The sequence below is a fragment of the Leopardus geoffroyi genome, chromosome B3 (genome assembly GCF_018350155.1).
Source record: "Leopardus geoffroyi isolate Oge1 chromosome B3, O.geoffroyi_Oge1_pat1.0, whole genome shotgun sequence".
In the NCBI taxonomy this organism is placed as follows: Eukaryota; Metazoa; Chordata; class Mammalia; order Carnivora; family Felidae; genus Leopardus; species Leopardus geoffroyi.
The window spans coordinates 131906239-131933195 of NC_059337.1; the positions used below are offsets into that span (position 1 = coordinate 131906239).

Sequence of the window (26957 nt, forward strand, 5' to 3'; positions counted from 1 at the left end):
CTCATACGTGTAATTTAAGAAACAAAACAAATGAACAAAGGGAAAAGACAGAGAGAGAGAGAGAGAGAGAGAGGGAGAAACTAAAAAACAAACTCTAAACTATAGAGAACAAACTGATGGTTACCAGAGAGGATGTGGGCAGAGGGATGAGTGAAATAGGTGATGGGAATTAATGACCACACTTAATCACAGTGAACATTGAGTAATTATAATTGAGTGTAATAAGTAATTATAATTAACACTGAGTTAATTATACTGGAATTCAAATTTAAAAAAATTAAAAGACATCTCAGCTGTAAAGGCTGTAAAGTACAGAACTCTCTAGACTATGTACAAGCATGTTGGACCTTTCACTGCTTAAGCTGTTAACAGAAGATTATCTATCACCTGGCTTGGTGTTGTTTCAGGTTTGCCTGGAAAAGGGAAGTGTGTGAGGCATGCTTTTTGCTTTAAGATTTTTTTTTAACGTTTATTCATTTTTTAGAGACAGAGAGAGACAGAGCATGAGTGGGGGAGGGGCAGAGAGAGAGGGAGACACAGACTCCAAAGCAGCCTCCACGCTCTGAGCTGTCCGCACAGAGCCCGACGCGGGGCTCGAACTCACAGACCACGAGATCATGACCTGAGCTGAAGTCAGATGCCCAGCCGACTGAGCCACCCAGGCGCCCCTGCTTTAAGATTTCATAAGAGCTCACATGTTTGTAATTGAGGTGGTGGGAGTAAGGGAACGTCCTTGAGGTGAGGATAATTCCACATAGCCACTCTTTTAGTTGTGCCATAATCCTCAGTATCCAGAGGAAGTCCATTTTAAATTAAATTGTTGGGACAGAAAAAAATGTATGTGTATGCATTTCCATACATTTAAAAACACAGCCCTGCTTAAATAATCTCTGCACATTTTCACAGCAGACTTTCCTTTTTGCACTATTTATCCTCCTACACAAGGCGTTTAAATAATCACTCCACATGATACACCAGACTTCCTGGGCAAAATAGCTTTTCCTATATTGATTAAAAATTCAAAGTCTATCTATAAATCAGGAAAGTCACTTAACATTCATGTCAGCATCCATGAATGTTAGGCTGCTTCAAACACACCCTAAGATAGGCTTCTTAGACATGAAATAAACAAGAAGGAAGATCAATGAACTTATTTATTCCATGTGTCTTAATGGCTCATTGGGACCGTGCTCTTTGCTCCGGTCTGTCCCCCTCAGAATGCTCCATTACCAGTCAAATGAAGGCATTTCTCAGCTTTGTCAGACAAAGGGAAGGCATTGGTATCACTGACGGACATTCAGTGCAGTTCACCTGGTTATTTCCTGAAAACCTACTATGTGCCAGATCCTGTCTCAGGCCTATGGGGATGCAGAAGTAAATATGGGACAGCATTGCTCTGATACGGATGCAAGAAAAAAGCTCAGGGTCCTGGAGGGGGAGAGATGAATTCCTTAAGGTTGGGATCCAAACATGCTTCCTAAAGATTCTTACATTTGAGCTGAACTTCAGAAGGGAGGAAGGGCTGGATGCTGGACCTGCCAAAGAGGCTGATCTGACGCTCCAGGCAGAAGGAACTAGCTTCCGCAGGTGCTGGAAGAAGACGGCAGGAGCCTCGTGGAAGTGGACTGTGGGCTGTGCAGGAGGTATGCTTACGGGCTGAGTTGTGTGTCCCCAGCACTCCAAAACCCCCAGTACCTCAGAATGTGACTGTATTGGGGGATAGGCCCTTTATAGAGGCAATTACATTAAATGAGGTCGTAATCCTATACAACTGGTCTCCTTATAAAAAGAGGAAGTCAGAACACAGACAAACACAGAGAGGCGAGGAGAGGACATAGGGAGAAGGCGGCTTTCTGCAAACTAAGGAGATGAGGCCTCAAAAGAAACAACCCTGTGACACCTTGGTCTTGGACTTCCAGCTTCCAGGACTGTGAGTAAAAAAGAAATCTCTCTTGTTTAAGGCACTCAGTCTATGGTATTTGTTGTGACACTCCTAGTAAACTAACACAAGGTATCACTCATCAAAGTTTGTTAAAGATTGTCAAATGCACCACTCTTAACCCTCCCATTAACCCTGCGAGGTACATGCTATTGTGCACATCTAAGAAAACTGATACTCATGGAGGATAGGTAACTTGTTCGAAGTCACACCTCTGTAATAGCAGAAAGAAAAATTAAAAACTGGGATCCCATTACGCATATTTTTAGCCCCTTCCTTTTACTTAGTGGAATTATACTGAACATCTTTTGTGTCACTAAAAATCTGAAACGGTCCATTCAGGCTTCCCTACCTCAACTTTGAATAAGTTGCCTGGGGCATCTATGCCAGACAAAAACATCAGGAAAACTAATATGGGAGGAAATTGAACATAAATAAGATGCTAAAATGGGTAGGAATTTAGTGGTCACCCAAGAACATGATAAGAACATGGCCATGGCATTTCATGGACTCTGGAAAGGCGGTCCTAGCCTGTGATACTCTGGGAAGAGCCCTCTCATCTTCCAGGACCCCAGGAACTACAGAGCACTGAACTGAAAGGCTGATCCCTCCTTCTCCCCGAGTCTCATAGTCCAAAGGGAATAGTGACGGCTGGGATCACCTCACAGTCTAGTAAAGCAGGGAAAGAATTTTTAAATGGATCACAGCAACATTCAGGAAGAGTTGGTAATGGCTTCTATGATTTGGGAGATAAAAATTGGGAGTTCTATTTTTAATTTTTATATAGAGATTCTCCAATTCATTCTGTATAATCATTTTCAGAATGGTCTGGGTGATCATTTCAAGACCATAAGTCTAGATCCAGTGAAACCCATTCAAGAACCAGTATTATTCAAGGAGAAAGAAAAGAAAATATCCATTCCCTCCTAGAAGCTTACTATCTGGTTGATGACATGGCAAAATCTTCTTTAAAAAGTTGGAAAGAAAGGAAAAAGACAGGAACACACTTAAAGCGTCCTTCAAGCTATTTTTGTAAACAATCTAATTAAAGAATCGATGTGAAAATCCTTTGTGAATTTCAATGGACTGTAACAGGTTAAGGAGCTTTTATTCCCTGTTCCCCAAAGAACAAATACTGAGCTTTTTCTGGGGGTCAGGCACTGTTTTGTGGTTATTCATAACAAAAGGATACAAGTTAGCGTGGTGGAGTTCAAACTGAGTCAGTGGTCCCTGAAAGAACCCAAATAAAGGAGAAGCCCAAGAGGGTTGAGGAGCACTGCCCCAACACTGCCACAAACGTTCTGGACACTCTCGTGGCTCAGGGGCATCGTGGGCAGGACACAGTTTTAAATTCAGGCCTGCCCCACCTCTGTGCTTATTTGACTCAGTTAAGTCACAAAAAGGTCACTGATAATAATACATCTTAAAGAGTTTCTAGAAGACCCCATACTAGTATGCATCTGGGCCACACCCAGGGTCTAGAGAAATGGAAACTTTTATTATTCTTACGATCCATATTGGCTTCCCAAGGCAGCCATAACAAAGTACTAAAAATAGGGTAACTTAAAACAACAGTAATTTCTTTCTCACGGTTCTAGAGGCTTGCAAGCCCAAGCAGAGTTGATTCCCTCCGAGGGCTGTGACAGAGAATCTGTTCCGTGCTTGTCCTAGCTTCCACTGATGTTCAGCGATCCTTGGCACCCCTTGGCTTGTAGACACATCACTCTGGTCCCTGCTTCCATCTTCTCATGACCTTCTCCCTGTGTCTCTGGGTCTCCACATGGCCATGTATCTTCTGTGTCTCTCTCCTCTTCTTATAAGGACACCAGTCATATTGCATTGAGGGTCCACCCTATTCCAGTATGGTCTCATCTCAACTAATTTGATCTGCAACAACCCTATTTCCAAATAAGGTCACATTCTGAGATGCTAGGAGTTACGACTTGGGACATATCTTTTGAGGGGGTGCACAATTCCACCCATAATGGGAGTTTAATTTCAGCTTCTCATTCTACTCTATTACAAACCAGCCAAGTGACCTTGAATGAGGCACTGCCTCTGATCCTTAGTATCTGCACTTATAAATGGAGATGATAATGATACTGACCTTATACATTGCCTTGAGAATCAAGACAGACCATAAGTGACATTGCTTTGTGAACTATAGAGCATTGTATAATTTAAATTAATCATAAGCATTCCTCTGATATCACAGTCTTTGGATGCCTATTCTAACCCTAGCAGTCTGCTTCTGCAGCCCCTGTGAACTATCAGATGCACCACAGTTCCTTGCTTGCTTTCCACAGCTCCAAACAGGACATGTTATTAATCATTAACTCTAAGTGAACTAAATTATGCCTGTAAATGATTGGACTACGGCAATTGAGTTACCTGACAATTTCCGTGCAAGTCACAGAGCTAACCTAATGGGACGTGACAGCTCTTTCCTATAGCACATTCTCAAAATTTGATTATTCTGAGGGAGAAAAGATTCGTTGGGAGCCTCACTCAAATTGCCCAAGGCCTGTTCAGCATCCGTATGGAAAGATTAGGCTTTGGGAGTGAGGACCTGGAGAGCAGCCGGCCCGCCTATCAGTCATCTTTCTCGGGCTCCGAGTGGAGCAGAATTGATGTGTCCCTGGTCTTCTAACCTTCTGCAGACTCAGGGACTGTGCTAACCCATGAATAATGAAATCCACTATTAGTCATAAACTGGAGGAGATCATCTGCATTTTGACTCCAGGAAAACAATTTAAAAGGAAATAGGCCTTTGACACTTTTATAGACCAGGCACAATCAGGCCCTGGAAATAGCCCTCACTCAGTTCCTCGTTCCACTCGTATTTATCGCGTATTGCCGGTATCCTTTTAGGGAGTGATATAAAAGAAACAAAACAGAGTACCCAGGCCTCTGGTTTACCCTCTTTTGATCCTGTGCTGGAAAAATGTAACTTCTCTTTTCTCTGTATCCGTGTGATGCTTCTTATCATAAGTTATTACTTATGGCCCCCACCAGTGCCTCCAGACAACCTCCACCACACCACCGTGAACACTCAGTACCTGAAGGTTAAGTCTGGGGTTTTCACCAGCCTGAAATGGCAGTGATCACAAAGAGGAAGATAGGACACCAACTCAAGGCCGCATTGACAGGGCTGGACGCTACTCCTCCCCAGCTCGCCCTTCGCCAGAGGAGAAACCCCACGATAGCTGGAATCATCACCGGCCATGCGGCCTGCAGATCCACCACTGGTAGCCCCCCAGTGGACCCTCCTACAGAGGTATTTCAACTCACATAAGGCATCACACTGACCCTTTGAGGCCAAGGTTGGAACAGAACAACACCCGATGTTCCTGTGAACTATTCCTAACAGATGGGCCAGTTGGAGAGATCAAAATGCTGGACACAATTTTAGCAACATGGAACCTTGAGGTACATGAAGGGTCACGGTTACCTCCACCCCAAGCAGAATGACCATAGATATGGGCTGTGGTAGGCAGAATTCTAAAGATCACGCAAATATATTAGTGTCCTGAGTACTCATTCAAACACCGTTATAGGTCCTGCCTTGAAGGCATTTTACAGGTGTAATTAAAACATCAAGCGCCAAGTTGGCGAACCTTTAAGACAGAAACCCAGCGAGTCATGTGAGCCCTTTACAAGCAGAATTTTTCTCCAGCTGGGAACCGAAGTCAGGGATTTAAAGCACAGGAAGTATTCCGTCAAGCATCACTGCTGGCCTGAAAATGGAGGGGGACACAACAAGGGAGGCTGGGGCTTGCAGAAGTGGCCAGCAGCCCCTTGCTGGCAGCTAGCAAGTGAACAGGGACCTCGGTTCGGCTGCTGGAGGACACTGGATTCTGCTAACGACAGGAATGAGCTTGAGAGAGCACTCTGTGCTCCAGGTGAGAACACAGCCAAACACCAGCTTCATTTGAGCTGGAACCCAGCCATCCGTGCGGGAATTCTGACCTACAGCACTGAGAGCGGATAAATGGGTGCTTGCTTTATCAGCTTTATTGACACATGCCTCACTATAAAATTCACCATTTTGAAGTGTACAATTCAAGAGTTTTCAGTAGACAAAGAGATGGGCAGCCGGAGCACTGTCTCGTTTCAGAATATTTGTATCACTCAAAAAAGAAATTCTGTACCCGTTAGCAGTCCTCTCCATCCTTCTGGTCCCTGGAAACCATTGATGTACTGTCTGTTTCCATGAATTTGTCTTTTCTGGCTATTTCCTGTAAGTGGAGTCCTACAGTATGTAACCTTTTGTATTTGGTTGCTTGCATGTAGCATGTTGTTTTCAAGGATCTACCCACGGTGCAGCGTGTTACCAGGATTTTATCCCTTTTAGGGCTGTATAATATTCCATCGTGTGAGTGTATCACATTTTGTGTATCCATTCATCAGTTAATGGGCCTTTGGATGTTTCCCACTTTTTAGTTATTATGAATAAATGCTATTAGGATTTGTGTACAAATTTCCCATGGACATGGCTTCTCATTTCCCTTAGGGTATATACCTAGATTGGGATTGCTGGGTCAAAGAATAACTTTGAGGTACTACCAAACTGTTTTCTAAGGTGACTGCCACATTTTACAACCCTGTCAGCAATGTGTGAGGGTTCCAATTTGCCTACATCCTTGACAACCCTTGTTTTTGTGTGTTTTGTGGGGTTTTTTTCTGGTGGTGGGGGAGTTGCCAACGCTTGTTAATTGTCTGGCTAGTGGAGGTAAAGTGTTATCTCCTTGTGGGTTTTTGTTTTTGTTTTTGTTTTTTGAGAGACAGAACACGTGTGTGCTGCTCTGAAAAAAATTTTTTTTCTGTAAAGGGCCACACAGAGGAGGGGGAGGGGGCGGGGGGTGCGGAGAGAATCCCATGCAGGCTCTGAGCTCAGCATGGAACCCCACAGGGGCCTTGAGATCATGACCTGAGCCAAAATCAAGAGTCAGACACTTGACTGAGCCACCCGGGCGCCCCTTTGCTGAGTATTTCTTCATGGGCTTTTGACCATTTCTGTATCTTCTTTAGAGGAATGTTCTATTCAAATACTTTGACTTTTTTTTTTTTTTTTTTTTTTTCAGGGAACTACCAGACAGGTCAAATAGTGACAGTTCTCTGGGGAGAGACTCTTGGAAACCTCCAAACTTTTTCAGCCCCTTCGAGTGGAGGTGAGGCTTCCGGCTGTAACTAGGTATTCCTAGTTACAAGGTTTGCAAAGCTGTTGGTTTTCAAAGCTTCCGTGGAGCTTGGGAATGGAAGGTGGAAATAGGGCACTTTAAAATGCCTACAGTTCACTGTTCATGCCAAGATTAGCTGGTATTCTTGAATTCTCCTTAGATCATTGCAAGCCTTTGGTTAATTTTACAGAGTTCTGAAAAAGTTAATTTGGACAATTTTTGCTAATGTCCCCATTGCTTTTATAGAGAAGACTCTCAGAGACTGTTATTTGGCTGTTTCCAAAGAACTTCCCCCGGGTCTTACTTTAAACAACTGAGTTTGTGGGAGTTTATGTAGCAATAGAAAACTAATCCATGAGTCAAGGCTAATGACACAACTGGACCACAGAGCTAGGGTCCCACCTTCTAATATTGCAAGGGTTATTGTGACTCTTGGGGGTGGCCTCCAACTTACCTATTTTGTGGTTTCTCCTTTAGATCTTTCTTTTTTCTTTATGCTTCAACAGACCCTCCACTCCAATCCAGGAAGAGAAAGCCTTAGGTAAGAATCTTTTTTGTGTTTTAGGAATATTTTTCCATGATGCTTGCTTTCAAAGTGGCAAGCAGTTGTTTTGTTTATTCATTCAGCAAACATGTATTGTGCAGTGGCCAGGGTGACCAGCTGTGCCACTTTACCTAGGACGTTCCATTTTGTAGCACTGATCATGCTTCATTCCAGAAAATAACCAGTCACTGGAAAACTGAAATGGGGTTTTAAACCCTACAATCGTTCAGGCCTGTGGTCTAGGGCAGGGGTCAGGAAACTCCTTCCATAAAGGGCCACACAGAAGGATTTTAGGCTCTGCAGTCCAGGTGGTCTCCCTTGCAGCTATTCAGCTTGGTGTTTGTAACACAAAAACAGCCCTAGACAATGTGTAAACGAAAGGCATGGCTATGTTTTGATAAAACTTTATTTTAAAAATAGATGGTGATACAAGAGGATCTACAGATGGCCAATAAACAGAGGAAAAATTACACAACATCACTATCCATCAGGAAAATAAAAAAAATCAAATACACATCAAAGCCACAGGGAGAGGTCACTTCCCACCCCCTAGGATGGCTACAGTCAAAGAGACAGACAATAGCAGGTGCGGGCAAGGGGGTGGAGCCACTTTGGAAACTAGTTCCGTAGCAAATCGTGTTGTCAAGCATAAAGTTACCATTGGACTCGGCAATGCCAACTCTAGGTATGTATCCCAGAGAAGTGAAAACCTGTGTCCACAGAAAACTTGTGCACAAATATCAATAGCAGCCCAAGACAGGAATTGCTGAGTCAGATGGTATGGTTCCTTCCGCGGCCTAGGGTCGTCTCCTCTCACTCAGGTGCAGGCTAGCGCCCAGCCAGAAACACGAAGATACTCTCTGGGGCTCTGTTCACTTACTTCCCTCCTCTCCAAATTACAGCCACATCGGCACTTCCAAATTCCTGTCCCTGGGGGTACCTGGGTGGCTCAGTCAGTTAAGCGTCCAACTTCCGCTCAGGTCATCATCTCGTAGTTCGTGAGTTCGAGCCCCGTGTCTGGCTCTGTACTGACAGCTTGGAACCTGGAGCCTGCTTCAGATTCCATGCCTCCCTCTCTCTGCCCCTCTCCCTGCTTGTGCACACGAGCTCTCTCTAAGAATAAATAAACATTAAAAAAAAAAATTCCTGTCCCCGTGTCCAGCACTCAGAAAGACCATCAGGCTGTGTCTGGATGCCTCATTCCTTTCCCCTATTCTCAGAGACCACAGACCAGTGCTGCCCTCTTGGCCCAGGGTCATACATCATTAAATCATACATGCTACCTGCTTTTTTTCCGTTGCTTGTGGTGGGAGGGATCAGTTCAGTCTGTTATCCCATCCTGACTGGAAGGAGGAGTTCTGTTTTGTCTGCTCTTGCACTTTGTAGAAATGGATGCATACAGCAGGCACTCTCTTGTCTCCGGCTTCTTTTGTTCAGCATCCTGTTGGCGAGCACTAGCCGTCTTGGTGCAGGTGGCATTCGCCGCTTCATTTTCGTGGCTGTTTTTGTATTTACACATATTTATTGATTTCTTGCCATGTGTGCCAGGAACCGTGCCAAGTTCTAAGGACACAAGTCTCATCACGAGAAATACAGTTCCCACTCTCGGGAAGCGTATAATCTTGCACGGGATCCAACAAATCATCGCTCAGCGGCAAACCCAGCCCGCCGCCTGTTAAATAAAATTGTATCAGACACAATCGTACCCATTCATTTATACATTTTCTAGGGCTGCCTTCGTGCTACGGTGACAAGAGCTGAGTCCTTGTGAGGGAAACCACATGCTAGCCCACAACGCCAAAGATGTTTACTAGCTGGCTCTTTCTAGAGAAAATATGTGCTGATCCCTTGTCTAGTGGATAATACTAGTATCTTCTTACTATGACACGCTACAGACATGGACACCGAGGCTCAGAGAGGCTAAACGACCTACTTGACCTTACCCGGGTCTGTCCAGAGACGTGCTCGTAAGTGCTTAACAACTGGCTCTCCAAAAAAAAAGAAAAAGAGGTATGTATATTATACGTTGTACTTTCATCATAAATTGTAAGAGTCAGGGCGCCTGGGTGACTCAGTGAAGCATCCGACTCTTGATTTCAGGTCATGATCTCACGGTTTGTGAGTTTGAGCCCCACGTCAGGCTCTGTGCTGACAGTGCAGATAAAGCCTGCTTGGGATTCTCTCCCTCCTCTCTCTCTCTCTCTCTCTCTCTCTCTCTCTCTGCCCTGAACACAGCCCGCTCTTAAGTTTAATCTTGATTATTAGCATTTACCTCATCACTTTTTAAGTCCAGACCAGAGATCAGCAAACTTTTGTTAAAGGGACACACGGTAAGTATTTTCGGCTTGGTGGGCTGTATGCTTTCTCTTGCAACTACTCAACTCTACCATTGTCTCCTGGAAGTAGCCATATAGACAATATGCATATTAAATGGATGGGCCTGGGTGCACCTGGGTGTCTCCATCGGTTAAGCATCTGACTTTGGCTCAGTCATGATCTCACAGTTCATGGGTTCGAGCCCTGCGTCGGGCTCTGGGCTGACAGCTCAGAGTCTGGAGGCTGCTTCAGATTCTGTGTCTCCCTCTCTCTCTGCCCTTCCCCCACTCGCACTCTGCCTTTATCAAAAAAATGAATAAACATTAAAACTAAATGGATGGGTCTGTATTCCACTAAGACCTAATTTACAAAAACAGATTGAAGGCCCACAGGCCATAGTTCGCCAGCCTCTGGGTCTAGACAACCAAGAATATAAATAAAAGACCTGACTTAATTTTTTTTTATTATGGGGGGGGCAGGCAGGGGCAGAGGGAGAGAGACAAAATCTTAAGCAGGCTCCACACTCAGCACAGAACCGAATGTGGGGCTCACTCCCACGACCCTGGGATCATGACCCAAACCAAAATCACGAGTCGGATGCTCAACTGACTGAGCCACTCAGGTGCCCCAGAAGACCTGATTTATACTATTTGCTAATCCCACCAGAATTTCAAGCTACTAATACGACATCAGTGAATGGGAAGTTAGGAAGACACGCACGTTCACCTGTTGGGATGAGCACTGGGTGTTGTATGGAATGCAAAGTGACAACAAATGTCATATTAAAAAAAAAATGAAGACACGCACAGTGGGAGAACAGTGTCTCCCACTTAATAAAAGGAGAGAGATTCATGAAGTACTGAAAACATAGTACTTAAGATAGGAGACCCGTGGAATATATGAGGCATTTTAATGCTCTGTCTTCCTGCATCATTACTAAGGCTCTTTGGTCTGGCCATTTTCTCTAAAGAGAAGTTATAAGGCAAAGGAAAATTTCATATTCTACATCAGACTAATAAATGTTTTGGTTGTAGAATACCAGTTAACATTTTAAGTGGCTGAAGCTATTGTATTTTCTTATGAAATGAGGATTCTTTAATAGAATGGCCTCAGTAGATTTCAAACATGCAAGGAAAGCGAGTTTCTAAAAGCCACGTGAACAAGCTTTCCTCCAGCACCTGATTTTTTGCTGGGATATAAAGGGAATGATTGGGGGCCGCCTGGGTGGCTCAGTCGGTTGAGTGTCCAACTTCAGCTCAGGTCATGATCTCACGGTCTGTGGGTTCGAGCCCCGCGTCGGGCTCTGTGCTGACAGCTCAGAGCCTGGAGCCGCTTCAGATTCTGTGTCTCCCTCTCTCTCTGCCCCTCCCCCACTTGCGCCCTCTGTCTCCCAAATATAAACATTAAAAATATTTAACATACAAATAAAAAAAAATAAAGGGAATGATAGGTTCTCAACAATAGGGCACAGGTATTGCTCTAATTAATTTACCTCAGGTTCTACTGAAATTCAGTGACAGCTAAAATAACCAGACCAAGTGTCCTCAATAATTCAACAATACGGTTTATTTTAAAGTTCTAGTCTTACATACATAGATATTAGAGCCTATGATGATAATGTGGATAGAACATTACTTGACTAGAACTCATTACTTATTAACAAGAATTTGGGGAGGACCTTCTAGATGCCAGTCACTCCGCAAAGGAACGTGAAGGGTACAGAGACGAACGACACCCCCCACCGCCTCCCTCTCCGTTCCCACCTCTACTGCTCTGGTCCAGGCCCTTGGCCATCTCAGGATGATCAGGCCATTTAACACCACTTCTTACACCCTTCAGCTCACCTGGCACACTACCGGGTCGGTCAATATGCCTAAAATACAGCTTCTGGGATACCACTTTCATGTTCAAAAACCACAAACTCCTTCCCCTAGCATTCAAGGTCCTCGACAGCTAAGTTCCTTTTCCACCTTGTCTCCCCCTGCACACATTTTGACTTCAACTATTCTTGGCCACGGAAATTTATCTTTGCAATCGGAACCACCACCCTTTTGCACATGCTGTTCTCCTTGCCTGGAATATTCTGCAACAAAGAATCCTCCCCGTCCTTCTGAGTCCAAGCTTTAATCAGGCTTTTCATCTTGCCCCCCTGTCCATGAGGATCTCTCTAGCTTCCGACTTCCTTACGTTTGATCCTTACTGCATGCAATCTTTTCCCCACGTGGTGGGATCAGTATGAACGATCCGCTCGATCAGCTCTATTAGAAAGGGCTCTTTAACTTTAAGCAAGGTTTGAGCCCGCCTCCCCCGCCCCCACAAAAAGGTATTTATTGAAAGAATAGTGGGGCAACTTACATTACTAAAGAATTGAACAATCAAATGGCAAAGGCAGAGGTGCAGCTGGAAGTCAAGAGCAACTGAAACTGAGCACTTCCTGGACTCTGTCTTGCCTCTACTTCTCCTGGGTAGACTGTTTCTTCTCAAAGTGGAGGACTTCTCCTATGTGGCAGGAAATGGGGCATCCGCCAGTTGCTGAGTGTCCCATTTAATAATGCCTTCTTCCCCTGGACTAGAAAGCTTATTTTTTATCCTCCAGTTAGCAAGATACTAGGAAAGGATTCAAACTGCCTTGACATAGGTCAGGTACCCATTCCTGAATCACTCAGCTGTAGCTAAGGGGTAGTGTCGTTTAGTACATATGTAGCTGTGAGAAACCAGCTCCTATAGATCCAGGGCTGTTCCCAGAGTAAAATATTTAGGAACAAGACAATACTACTAAAAGGTGTCTCGTACCCTCCACACCTTGACTTTCCAGTGTTGACTGCTGTGAGTATGCGTGCTTGTCCACACACACACACACACACACACACACACACACACACACACACACAGTTTTCAGGGGACCTGAGTGCCATAGTCCTAAATGAGGGTCTCACTGAAGTTAACACAGACATGTCCTCTGGAATCGGGGTAGTTATCAGGATGTCCCTCAGTGCCCCAGGACCGTGACCTGCGATGCCATTTGTCAGTTTCTTCAAACCTAGCACTCTGGAGTAAGGCTTTTAGATTCCTTAAAAGCATAGCCACTACCGCACCCCTGTTCTCTTGGCCTCTGAACCCCTACTCCTACAGGACTTCAGGTCTTACCCAGTGAGCCAAACTGGGGTGTGGTCTCTAGCACCATACTATTCAGAGCTGCTAGATATGCTCCATTGTATCTCCAGATCCACTCTCCAAGCTGCTCTGTGCCTTGCAAAGCTAACGTGGGTAGATCACATGCAAGGGTTAACTTTTCCTAACTCTAGCTTCTGGCTAGAGTATAGCTACTAGGGAGTCCCTGCAGGAGATACAAGGTAGAAGAAGCAGAGTAAAGTCAGCGCATTTCTCCCCCCAGTTTCCTCCCTTGGGGTTGCCACGGGCTGACTGCCTCTGCTAACTGAAGATCACTGTTCTTCTCTGTCCACATGGCCTCTCTCTCTCCACACTCCCTTAACCGCTCGTAGTTCTGTTCTCTACCTCCCAAGTCTTGTCTTGGGTCATGACATGTAACAAAGCTAGAATACTATTAGTAGCTTTTGGGCATTCAGCTCAAGACAGTAGGACTCTTTGAGAATAATTCACTGGGATTAGGAAATGGGACTTTCATGTTGTCGATACGGAAGGGCTGCTTGCCTCACTTCTCTACCCAAAGGATATGAAGATCTTACTGCTTGCTCCTCACTCACTCACTGTCACCACTTTGTTCTCTTTGAGGAGAATATTATAGGACTGACTAGACAGTGGCTTAGGAGGCTCCTGGGATCCTGAGGTATGATCCTGGGACCAAGGAAATCAATAGAGGAGTGCTGGCTACAAGCAGGGATCAAGACAAGGGATAGGTTCCCAGTACACTGTAAGAGAACCGAATGTAACTGACCGCCCACAAGACCTAGGACATAGGACTTGGGGCCACGGAGAAGCCTGGAATGAATTGCATAAAACAGGAACCACTCACAAATCCTCCCTCCCACCGTGGACCAGCAATGGACTCAAGAATGACACTCAAACCTGAAGTAAAGAATTCCCAAATATTCTTCTGGAATCTGAAGTATGTATAACCTGCTGGGAGCTAAGATTGTTTAATAATGTAGTGTCCCAGTCCCTTATGAAGGAACTAGTCCTCTGTTACATTATGTTGAGTCCAGGGTCAAGGGATCATTTCCCAGAGCTGTAGCTGTTGGTCTTCTATGACCAGGCAGCCCTCCATGATTACCCTGTCCAGTCACCTGGGTCACTAAAATAAATGGATAGATAATAGAGAGATAGATAAAAGGGCTTTTATTTTTTTTTTTTTAACGTTTATTTATTTTTGGGACAGAGAGAGACAGAGCATGAACGGGGGAGGGGCAGAGAGAGGGGGAGACACAGAATTGGAAACAGGCTCCAGGCTCTGAGCCATCAGCCCAGAGCCCAACGCGGGGCTCGAACTCACAGACCGCGAGATCGTGACCTGGCTGAAGTCGGATGCCCAACCGACTGCGCCACCCAGGCGCCCCTAAAAGGGCTTTTAAAAACCAATCTTTTTGAGTTAGGTTTCATTTCAAAGAAATGCTACTAGAGCATAACAATAAGACTGAGATTGAAACAGTTGCATTTTTTTTTCCGTAAGGACCACTGTCCCGGAGGGAATAGAATAGAAAATTAGCAATAAACAGGCCAGCTGCAGGCGTGGCACTCTCTTGAAAGCTAGAACGATATATATTCCTTTGCTCTTATTGCTGTGACAGAGATCACCAATTTAATGTCTTGAAGCAACACAAATCTGTTATGTCCCAGTTCTGTAGGTAAGATGGGCTCAGCCGGCACCTCTGCTCTCGGGTCTCAAGACCCAAATCAAAGTGTCAGCCAGCTTCAGCAATTCAGTGAGAGCTTCAGAAAAGAAGGTGCTTCCAGACCCGTTCAGGTTGTTGGCAGAATTCAGTTATTTCTGGCTGTAGGACTGAGGTATCATTGGTGACTGTCATCAGGAGGCGTCTCTCAGCTTCTAGAGCCTTGATCACTGTTCTCTTTACCTTTAAAGCGAACAACAGTGAGTAACATGCTTCTTGTGCTTCAAATCCCTCTGTCTTCTTTGGTCACATTCTTTTGTCTCCAGCTGGAGAAAGTTCACTGCTTTTAAAGGCTTGTGTGATTAGAGCAGCCCCACCTAAATAATCCAGAATTATCTCCTTACCATAAGGTCTGTAACCTAAACTACATCTGTAAAATCCCTTTTGCCATGTAGTGTAACATATTCACCGTTTCTAAGGATTAGCATGTGGACATCTTTGGTAGTCATTTTCCTTACCACAGAAGGCTCTGAAACTAGGTCATGGCCAAATGCAGAGAGGGAAACAGTTTACACCAAGACAGATGCCATGTTCACATTGGAATTCTTTTTTTTTTTTTTTTTTAGTTATCTTGTTTAATCCAACATACTTGGAAAATGCTATGAAAATACATGTTAATTTCAATATGCTTTTCTGATTACATATATGTGATATTCATAGAATACATATATGGTCAAAACCTTGGTGTTGCATATTTAGCTCACTCAATTTATGAAAAATAACTGCCACATAACCTAGTTAGCAAAACCAGTCCTCCTTGTCAAGTTAATCAAATCAGACTGCCAGGAAAAGACAACAATTCTGACTTAACTTTTTATCCAAATAAATGCATTAATGTACACAATCTGCTGAAAAAGACACAAATCGCAATGGTAAGGTTACACTACTGTAGGATAAACTACTAAAGGTTGTCAAGATTATAATTATGCAGATCTAATGTCATCGGTCTATGGATTTTTATAAGTTATCAAGTCAAGCATAAGTCGATTTGCTGTTTTTCATTAACTCGTAACAGTTCAAAATTTAATGTATAGTTAAAAATAAGAAGCTCTTTGTGAAGGGAGCCCAGGGGAAAAAGCAGGAGGGTATGCATGTGTATACCGTATGCAGATATTTGGCGTTGGGGAATGTCATGGAGGGAATTACCTTGACATAATGGTAGTTTCCAACTACCTCTCAACTAGCTCTCAGGCAAGCTATCTCAAAGGTCACAGAACAGAAAGGTTCACATTAAACCTTAAAAATCACATTAAAGATTCAAATTAAAATACTTGAATCCCACAAAGCTGTGATTTGATCAACTTGAAGCACAAGGAGAAGCAAGAAAAAGACATGGGGTAGGCTAACACACTTAGCATGGGGTACAAGCAGATGGACCAAAGCAACTTCTCCATCGGGCACCTTGGACATAGTACTTAAGGGCCCCCAACACTTTTGGGGCCCACAAAACTGTTGTAACTTCTTTTTAAAATCAGAAGAAGAAGAAAAGAGTATAATCCAGCCTGGATTATATTAGTCTTTCTTCCAATGCTGTAGGAAAATATAATTTTAATATTTCTTGATGCAGGAAGGGGCCCAGGAAGAAAGGCTCGAGTGTCCTGCAGCCCAGGATGGGAAAACAACACTACCTAAATCTTGGGTCGCACAACATTTACATCTTGTCTTTCCTGCATCAGTATCTCCCACTGAAGGTGGGCTTATGAAAACCAGAGTTGAGGTTTGAACAAGAGGGCTTAGCAGGCAGAAAGTGCCTGGAGCCAACACAAACACCAGCCGAGAGACTCAGAACACAGATGCCTGGCCACGGCAACAGCCTGGCAGTTAGCCTGCTCGATAGCTCCGGGTTTTGGCTGAGTTTCTTGGGCAGAGCACAAGTGGGGCCAGAATAGGACCATACTGGGAACCTCCGGTGCATGGCCAGTTTCAAGATGCCCAGAAGTGGCATCCTCATTATTTATAATTTCGTCTTCCCATGTCTTTGTATCTGTAAGTAACACACATTTGTTCTGTCACACATTGCACTTATTCCATCTTCAACACACCTTACAGGTTACTTACTGTCTATACTTAACACACTTAACAATTCTGCCTGTGCCTCACAAGCTCTTTGTTTGCCCATTATCTATCCCAAACGTGTCCTATCAATTTGGCCCATATCTCATAAGCTACTACTAGCTTTCTTGCTTTGCTTTATACACTTGTGGGTTTTATCCATCCCATTTGTTGTCTCGCCTTTTATAGAAAAACTAAACATTCTCAATTAATATAGAGAACACAGTAGAGGAAAAATGAAAACAGAATAAGGTGTGAGACTGAGAAATAATGCCATTAATGTCATCAGACATTGTGATTGGACATGATTTATGCAAAGAAAAAGCTCTGTTCCACAAAAGACCATGTGCTTCAACGTTTCACCAATGCTCCCGCCATCCTGTTTTCTACTTCTTATCAGGAGATGGACAGAATGAAACATTTTATAAGTTGAAGTAAGACAAGCAGGCCAGGATTATTATACAGATTTAAACTAAAAGGAGACACACAAAAGTTTTATCCACAAGCTTTATCCAAGGTAATTTGAAAATCTGATAGCTCCTGAAAATATTTCAGTTACATTTTTGTTTTTTAACTAACCATCACTGATCGCTTCTGCTTGGGCTACTCATAGGTACCTTTCTTTCCAGCTAATGACCTGTCCCAGGGATAAGCACTGAGAACAACTGAGAAGGACCCCTTACATGAAATCTGTTGGGGGAGTGACCACAAGGGAGAGAGCCATGTTTAGCTTTTATTATTTCTTATCAATATTTTCTTTGCTCTATCTTCATCAAATTCTCAACAGCTATGCATTTCTCAGTGACAGTGATAAAAGAGCAGATAATTACATGAAAGTCAGGTCCATGGCCTAGAGTCAATGTACTTCTGATTGCAGAATACAACCGTAGGGGCCCAAATATCCCCCATTTCCAATGCCATGCTTCGTCTTTAACAGAAATACATATAAGACATAAAAGGAGAGGAAGCTTTGGGGGGTGGTCTTTAATTTCACCAATTAAGAGACTCTTCCCTCAAGTCAGTATTTCAAATGGACTGTGCCCTGGCCCAGGGCTGGAGGGGAGTGGGGTGTATAACCCAAAGCCATGGGTCACAGTAAGAACTGGAAACGGTAACGTGTTTACCTTTCTTAGATGCAGCGGAAAATGGGCTATGGAAAGGGGAAGATGGGAAAGAACACCTTTTTAATGCCAGGAAAGAGATGCCCAGGGATCCGAGTACCCCAATTTGAAGGCACTGGTCTGTGCCACACAATTTAACTGATAATTGTGTATTAATACCATCGTCACAAAATATTTTAATCTGATGAAATTTTAAGAATTCTAAGAATCACTTTCTATATGCCAGCCCCCATCATGCTTCCCATGTATCAGGTGCTTGGTGATACCTATTTACTGTTCCCCCATTCATTCAGACATGCATGTACATGTTTGCCAACAGCCTATTACGTGTCGGATGTTAGAATGGAAAGCCAATGAGCATTTACTATCACTCTGTGACAGGCACTGTCACACTGGAGATAATACAACTGGGTCTTCGAGAAGTTAATTAATGAGCACTTCGTCTATCTATTTCTAGACAAAACTCCTGGTCCTCTTTATTTAAAAGTCTCTGATTCTGGTCTCACTACCACTTTTTCTTTTTTTAAGTTCTCTTTATTTTGAGAGAAACAGAGACAGCACGAGTGGGGAAGGGGCAGAGAGAGAGGGAGAAAGAGAATCCCAAGCAGGCTCCGTGCCGCCTGTGCCCAACACAGTGTGAGGCTTGAACTTACCAAACAGTGAGATCATGATCTGAGCCAAAATTAAGAGTCAGACGCTTAACCGACTGAGCCACCCAGGCGCCCCTCTCACTACCCCTTTTATGCTTTATATCTGTGAATGGAGGAGAGGTAAATGTGAAGCCACACAAGTTCACAGGCCACCCAAAAAGAGGTGATGGGCCAGATTTGGCCCTTGGGCCATAATCTGTGGGCCCCTGACTTAATAAAAGTAGGGAGAGAAAGAAAACCAGGGAACACGTTTTCCACAGAAAAAAATATTTCTGTGTGCTGATCCACCATGACTAGTTAGGCAACATTGTCTGAAGAGAAAGGAAAGAATAATAGTTGTGATTTTTTTTGGTTTATCAGAGAAGAAATTGTGGATAGGAGCATCATTCTTGAGCCACCTGTGCAGATCACACATTGGGACAATGTAGCTACACAGGGTAATGAGGCATTGGATTGTCGGGGTTGGGGGTGGGGGACAGGAAGGTAGGGTTTAATACCTCTACAGAAACCAGGTTCATTTCTCTTAATAGCCTGCGTGAAGAATGGCTACCATTAAGGCAACTATCACACAAAATTAACCCTTGAAAATGGTTTAAAATTCTTTCTCCTTCTCTGACATGACAGTATTTCAGAAGGGATTGTTTTCAATCAATTCTTTCGGTATGAAAACACGCATATCTCTAAATAATGTACTATTATTGCTGTATCTGCATTTGGGGAGTTTTAGGCATTATCTACTGGCTTCCGGGATATGAAAAATAAATCTCCTCCTTTCTTCCCCTTCTCTCACCAATACCTCACACATTTTCCATCCCCATCCCCTTTTGTCCAACATGGTCGTGTCGGTGCCTATAAAATCATGACTCTATATGCTATTTATAAGTGAGGCATGTAACAAACTGTAACTCTTTTTTCCTTCGGTAAACACAAATCTTGCTTTTTCTTGGAGTGACTTATTTTTCACACCCCTTAATTTCTGTATTCTCATCAGTAATTCAAACTCGAATTTTCTAGCAGAGTCTTAGGTCCCCTGAATGGCATTCATACCAGATACTCTACCAGTTTTACCTTACGGCGGAGGCCTCTCAGAGCCCTCAGACCTGCCCGAGCTAGACCAGTGGTCCCCTACGTGTGGCTCTCACCGTTCGTCCTGAGGATCTCACATGGCTTTGCTGCCATCTTACCACTCTCAGTATCAATGTTGCATGTGTATGAGAGTAAGAAGTGCTGGCAAACACAAACCTTGACCTTTCAGGCTTTACACAATGCGTTTGTATCCTCATGGTTGTACAGTCAGGTCACAGAGTCGCTCAGTTGTGGCCACGCTTATGGTGTATGGGCCTGCACTCTTTAACTACGCTGTCTCTAACACATGCTTCCAAAGTTGCCCATGAAGGGGAATAGGGAGCTGGAGGAGTGTATATGGGATTATTCAGAGCCAGGCCTGGAAATGGTTTACATTCCCTCTACCTGCCTCCCAATGGCCAGAACTCAGTCATAGGAACCCTGACCTATGACTACGAGGGGGGTCGAGGCAGGTAGACTTCCTGTGCACCAGGAAGAAGAAATGGTGTGGGAAATGCCTAGCATTACGTCTGCCAAGTCTGCCCATCTGAGCACCAAACCATTTCAGCGTTCTTCCAATAGGTAGACAAGACAACCAAAGCAGTACTCTCCACTGGCTCTGGCCCTGTTGATCTCACAAGTATGAAGTAAAAACAAAAATCACCAGTTGTAGAAACACCAAAATAAAAGGGCAACTTGGAGACAAAAAGTACTTCTCCCAAAAAAGTTGAAGAACAATCACTGCCCTAGAGTAATTCGGAAATCCCTCTGAGCACTCCGAGGCAAGGCAGATTTGTGGATGGGGCCCTGCGGATGCCTCTGGAAGGAAGGTCTGTGGCTACTCTCTGTGACCCTTTCCTCTGCTCTCCCAATGACTCTGATTTTTGTTTTCCTTTCTCCCATCTGACCAGAGCGCTGGCAAGCGCGTCCCTTCAGGAGGAAAGTATAGAGTCTGCGAAGTCTCTCTTCTGGTTGTGGAGGTTGGGCTGCAGGGATTATTTTCAAATGGTCCAAGATTTTGGGGGGAAGGGAGTAATCAAATTCCTGGTTTCTTTGGCAACACAGTTCCCTCAGGAGCCTCCGGAGTTTCTGAGGTATTCACTTTCAATCAGATTCATAGGCAACAAGTGTACCTAAAGTTCTTTTCTAAACATGGTGCTGCCTCCTATATAGAGACCTTTTTCATTGCCTCCTCCTCCCTCCCTCCCCATTCCTCTCCAAGTTCAATGACCACCACACTGAGGCCATCAGGTTTGAATGGGACCATCATGCCCAAGTCACTTTATCTGAGAAGTTTTACTGTAAGTCTATGTCACTTATCTTTTGTGCTTTATAAGAAAATGACTTTCTGGGCCCAAATTTCTGTACCCCTTTTATTCCTTGTGATTTCTCCTTGCACACCAGTCAATTATTTCCAAAGGCCATCTATCACTGGCAACTCCTTGCCAAATGGATCACAGTGTGGCCGATCCCACCAACGCTTCAATTCTTTGTAATCTATTCTTCTTGGGCCACTAGCTCCCACATCACAGCAAGTGATCATTTTATCAAATGTTTGTCACTGTGTGACTTGGGTCCCCATTTCTTAATTTCTGACATTAGTTCCTTTGTTACTCACCATTGAACCACTAAGCAAATGCCAAGCTCCTGTTACCTCAACACCCACTTTCTATGAGTGAAATTGCAACACTAGTTGCTACAAAGACAAACCCTAAATCTCAATGACTCAACAAGTCTTTACTTCTTGTTCATGTCAGTCCAATGCAAATCAGGTGGCTCTCCACCAGACAGCACCTGGAACACAAGGTCTCAAAGTGACCATGGAAAGGAAGGAGAAGCCAGAAGATCATTCTGATATTTTTATATCCAGACCTGATGGGCCAGACCTGATTTGGGAGTTGGGGGGTGGGGGGGCATCTCACTTCCTCCCACATTCCAGTAGGCAGAATTCAGTCATATGGCTCCATAGCTGCAAGGGATGCTAAGATATGTAGTCTTCCTGTGTGCTGGGATAAGGGGACACATAGCATTGTCTCTAACACCACATGTCCTCTGATTTCTTGGTGCTTTTTTTTATCCCCTCAAGAAGGGCTATATAGAGAAGTAAAATTCTGAGGACCTCATGTCTGAAAATGTATCTGTTCTGGCCTCACATTCATTAATAGCATCTCTGGGTACAAAATTTTTTATTGGAAATTTTTATTTCCTTCAGAATTTTATAGCTATGACTCCAATATGTTTTAGCTTCCAGTGTGGCTATTCCTTTTAAGAAGGATCTGGTCATTGTGATTCTTTTGCATGAGATGTGCTTTTCATTTAGGGGTTTTGTTATTATTATTATTGCTTCTCTCTCTCTCTCTCTCTCTGGGTGTGTGTGTGGGGCCGGGGGGAGGGGGGGTCCTTCTCTCTCTTCCTAGAAGTTTGTAGAATTTTCTCCAATGCTACAGTGACTTCAGATAAATTCTACATGGGTTACATCACTATGGATCTATTATCATTTATATTTTGGGATACTGTGAGCTTTTCAATCTGGGAACTCAGGTCTTTCCATTTAGGAACTTTTCTTGACATTATTTAGTGGGTTATATTCTATTACTCTCTTTGTTACTGTGCTTTCTGAATGCCTGATATTCAGATATTAGACCATGTAGGCTAGTTTTATTATTTTGTTTCCTATTTTTTTTTATATGTTTGCCATTTTGTTCTATTTTCTGAAGAGGTTTTTCAGTGTTCTCTTCTGGCCCTTTATTGGATTTTCTTCTTTAACATCAAGCTTTTCATTTTCAGAAGCCTTTTTATATTCTCAAAGTACTATTTTATGGCAGTTTGTTCTTCATGCAATGGGTGCTGGATCCTTTATAAAAACTTTCTTAGAGCATATTTTTTGGTTGAAGTGTTTTTCACTCACAATTTCTTCCAGAATGTTTTTTTCGTATTGCTTTTATCATTACAAGTCTACTTCAAACTTCTGCTAATCTTTGGTTGTCTGTTCCTGTGGACTAGAAGCTCTGAGCAGATGAGGAGGGCACATTGACTGTGAAGATCCAACTATATTTTCCAGAGAAGATCTTCCAATTTTCTGCCTGGATGCCAGTGTTCATAAACAGAATGGAGAAAGATGAAACTAGAAGTGGGGTCTCTGTTTTCCATAGACGTATTTCAACTAGACCCCATATTTTCACTTTGGCACCCTGCCTTCAATTATGCCTGGCTGCTCCTGGTCTATAGACCCTTTTCCCCCCTTTATGGATAATAAGCTTAGTTTCTTTCCTGGGTGAAGGAAGAGTGGTTGCTCCACAAGTATGGAGTAAGAAGAGAGAATCTAGGGATCTCATCCCTTCATAAACAGCATTCAGCCCTTCTTTCTTATAGGAAATACACACTTCTAGAAGTCCCTGAACCACCACCCTCTTCCCAATTTCAGAGCTTTTTGAGGATTTTATAGTTAAACCAGGTTGGTTCTTCCTTTCCCTACTGGTATCTGATAAGTCAGCTACTCTGTACCCTTTTCATTTTCCAGTTTCAGAAATTTCTGGGTGAGTTAACGGAGCTGAGCTGCTTCCATCCCAAGGAGGCAAAGCTTCTTTGAAGCAAGAGGTATGTCCACCCAGGGTCTTTCCTATTTCCCTTTAAGATCATACTCTTTGTATGCAGGGCCCCCAAATTCCCTCTCCAAGGAGTCCGCAGGACATGCCTGGGACCTGCCAGGTTTCCTCCTCCATCCATCCAGTAGGCTGAATCTCCAACGTGTACATCCTAGACGTGAGGAATGGTCGAGAGGGCTCTTGCAAGGGATGAGAATGGGGCTGGACGCATACTGCCATGCTCAAGTGTGTGCACCACTGCCCAAATTGCGCTCTCTGCAGTTATGTGGTAGGAATATACATTTATATGTTCAGTGTTGTCATTATGAGGGTATATTTGTCAAGGCAAGAGGATAAACTCTAACAGCTTGTTAGCTTGATTTATAACTTTTAAATATTTAAACATATGCCGTGACCTCTTACTCAGATTCTTACTCATGGGCCCCAGGTATTAAGGGTGGCATGCTCCCCATCTTTATAGATTTATGCCCCTTAAAAGTCACTGTAAGTCTTTAGAGGTGTTGCAGGAAGGAGCAACATTAGACATGTGTGTCCAACCCACCATCTTGAACAAAAAGTGCTTCCCTGCTTCTCTCCCTTCCTGAGGCATTTCTCTCATGCCTGATGCTCCCACACAGGCAATAGCTCCTCCTTCCTTTTTGGATCTTTCTTTTTTTTTGTCTTTCTCAGCATCAGTGCTTCTCATCAAAGAAGGAGATTCATAAGGAATATTTATTCCAGTGTGCTTTTGTACAAGAATTCTTCTACAACTCTCTCTCTTATACATATTTTCCCCCTCAGGTCAATTCAGTTTCTTAATGAAGTTTTTTAGATCTTCTCATTTATTTTCACTCTATTTTATCATCCTTCCTCATTCATCTTTGAGTCCCATAGAGTATTTAGCATAATTCCTTGCTCAGAGTAGAAACCTAATGAATATTTGTTTGCAACCGCACTGCACTGAATTGTAAGCTCTTAATAATCAATGCCAAGGGATGTTATTTTGAGATGTCACTGAATGCCTCCTCTTTGCTGATAGAAAACAAGGTGACACTGTAACCAGACTATTTAAGGCATGATTATATTTTCATGCTTCCTTGCAAAGGAGTGGTTAATTGTACTGATTGGTTGTTTCAGAATTGTGTGGGATAGTCTCCGAAGCACATAATCAAAAGAGCTGAAATTCTGCCTCTGTATGGACTTATGATTCCTGATGGTTAAGGACCACCCAAAAGAAAAATTTCTGAAGTTCTCCAAACGTAAACTTCTGCATATGTCCCTACTTATCACTACTCTGATTGAAGTGACATCAAGGCATACTGTATACCTCAGCCATGGGCTAGTGGGAACAGAAAAGAAGCAAGCACTGTGAAATGAAAAGGAACTGATTGTGTTGTAGGAATCAAGAGACCTCTAACAAGAGAAGAGAAGCCACAGCCAGCAACTAAGACACAGCCCCTAGAGGAACATAATGAACACAGGGAAGATTTCAACCAGCATTAAATCCTGCTGGGAAACAGCTCCCAGAAAGTATGACAATTGACATTGAGAAAGCCAACAGGACAGTGAATCCAGGTGGTCTCCTGTTTGAAGGGGACTGCCCCAGTGAGTGTCTGAGGACATGCCAATCGTTGTCTACCCTCCCAGAAGAATTAAAATATCTGAGAAAATTATTAGCTGGCCAGGCAAGCCTCAGGGTCAGGGCAAGATTTTGATCCCAGCAAGGAGATGTGGGGAGCTCATCATGAGTCCAGGATGGTGTCTGTCTTCGGTGACCTTTGCCCTGGTTTGTTGGCCATTTAAGATATCCCTATTCACAAGACCTCACTAAAGGCCATGTGTTTTGACTTCCCTCTCATTCTTGGTTGCCTAAAACAAGAGTAACAGCCCTAACTCCCCGCCTTTAAAAGTAAAGGAGATGTATTAATTTGGGCCAAACAAGAGACATTTGCTGTAGGAATTTTTATCATCGGGTAAAGTCAAATATAGAGATGAGTTGGCCAATCCTGTCTCTTAGAACCAAGGTTAAGTTTTCTGCAGAATAAGAAAAAAAAAAAAAACAACTGAATCCTCAGTCAAGAAATTCCAATTACAAAAAAATGAAAGTTTCATCTTATGGTTCCTACAAAACCAGGGACTTCTCATCAAGATGCCCAATGACCTTCATCCACTGTCTTTACTGGGCACACATTGCTATGGTTCTTCCAAATGCTAAGTTTTTCTGTTTTGGGGATTCAGGAGAATATTTCCCATGCTTTTCCCATACCATCAAAAAAAAGTTTAACTCAATCTAAGAGCAATTTAAAATATTGTGTTAGTAATGAGAAATCTGACTAGCTCTAGAAGAAAAAATATAAAATCAACATAAGCCAGATTTTAGGGGTCGAATTTGAAATTAATACAAACAAGCCAAAAAAAAAATAAAAACCAATCCTTTTAAACTAGAAGTTGGGTATTAGAAGCTGGCTTCTTTCAAAAAAAAAAAAAAAAAAGGCAACTTAAGCATAGCTTCCAGAAAGGCTCTAACGTCCTCTGTGTAATAGCGCCCTCTGGCTTTAGATTACTTAACAACGTATTTGGCTTTGAGCCTCAGGTTTTGTTGAAAGTCCATGACTGTGCTGGAAAGACAACCCAGGAATCCTCACATCTGAAACCCTGCTCATCTGTTTCTCCTGCATCTGCCTTCGCAAAGAAGAAGTATGACTCAAGCAATGCTTCGTCTTCTGTGTAAGAAAGGACTGTCAAAGAACAGTGCCAATAAGTCCTTGGGATCTTAGCAATGCCTTACTATTCTTTGGAAAGTACTCTCTTGAGACTTTAACGTGGAGCTGCCAGCATACACCAAGGAAAATGGTCTTCAGGTTGAGATATGGCCAACTAGAACAAATTGTGGGAAAGGAAGAGACCCATCCAAGACCATTAGCATAAATGATTATTGATCTGTCATTCATGAAGGAAGCTGTTGAGGCTTTCTTATTTCTTGTTTGTCTGTGCTTAATTTTAAGACTCCTAAAAGTGACCTCTAAAAAGAAAGAAAATATTCTTGGATCAAATGAAACAAAACCGTGCTTGTTTTCAAGACTTAATATGAATACAGTTAATCAAAGAGTTTCTGGATTATTCTTGGGGGTTTTAAATGGAAAGGGTCAGAAAAGTTCCCAAAGGCATCATTGGCTTTGGTTGTCCATAAGAGCTCAATTTGATCTTTTTGACCCTTCAGTCTGAGTCTTCCCATAGAGAAATCAGGCTCAGCAAGAATTAGATTATTCATCCCAATGGAGAGTAAGGAAACCATGTAGGTCCATGGAGAAGGGCTAAAAACTATCTTGCAAAAAACTCCAGCCAGAGCCCAAAGAGTCTTCTCCTTGCTTTGGAGAGGACAGGATGGTCTGGTATCAGTCTTTCCATGATACTCATTCCCTAGAAAGCATTATGTTTTTGTTTCCCTCAGGTGAATTCTTGCCTACCCTTAAATATCCAGTGTGGAGATGAACTACCACTATCTTGATAGATCTTTAGAATGAAGCCAATGTAGCTAAGGACAGTAAGTAAGCTTCATTGGTATATCTGAAATGCAGACTTTTTTTTTAAATCAGGCTTGTATATGGTTTGACTGGGTATGATATAATCAGGAAATG

At 43.2% G+C, this 26957-nt stretch overlaps 1 protein-coding gene across 12 annotated transcripts in view; it reads left to right on the forward strand.

Annotated features, from left to right (window-relative positions):
• The window catches only part of GPR65 (G protein-coupled receptor 65), a 145605-nt gene that overhangs the window by 84626 nt on the left and 34022 nt on the right, over window positions 1-26957 (forward strand). For 3 of the 12 annotated variants that reach the window (XR_006705220.1, XR_006705219.1, XR_006705226.1), the window contains exons 4-5: window positions 7024-7110; window positions 7597-7660. The exons of 1 other annotated variant lie outside the window; for it this stretch is intronic. The gene's annotated coding sequence lies outside the window, so the exon portion shown is untranslated. Of the gene's footprint in view, window positions 1-4954; window positions 5842-7023; window positions 7111-7596; window positions 7661-9211; window positions 9364-26957 lie in introns of those variants that run through there. 8 more of the 12 variants (XR_006705223.1, XR_006705230.1, XR_006705222.1 and 5 more) reach the window with 6 other exon arrangements.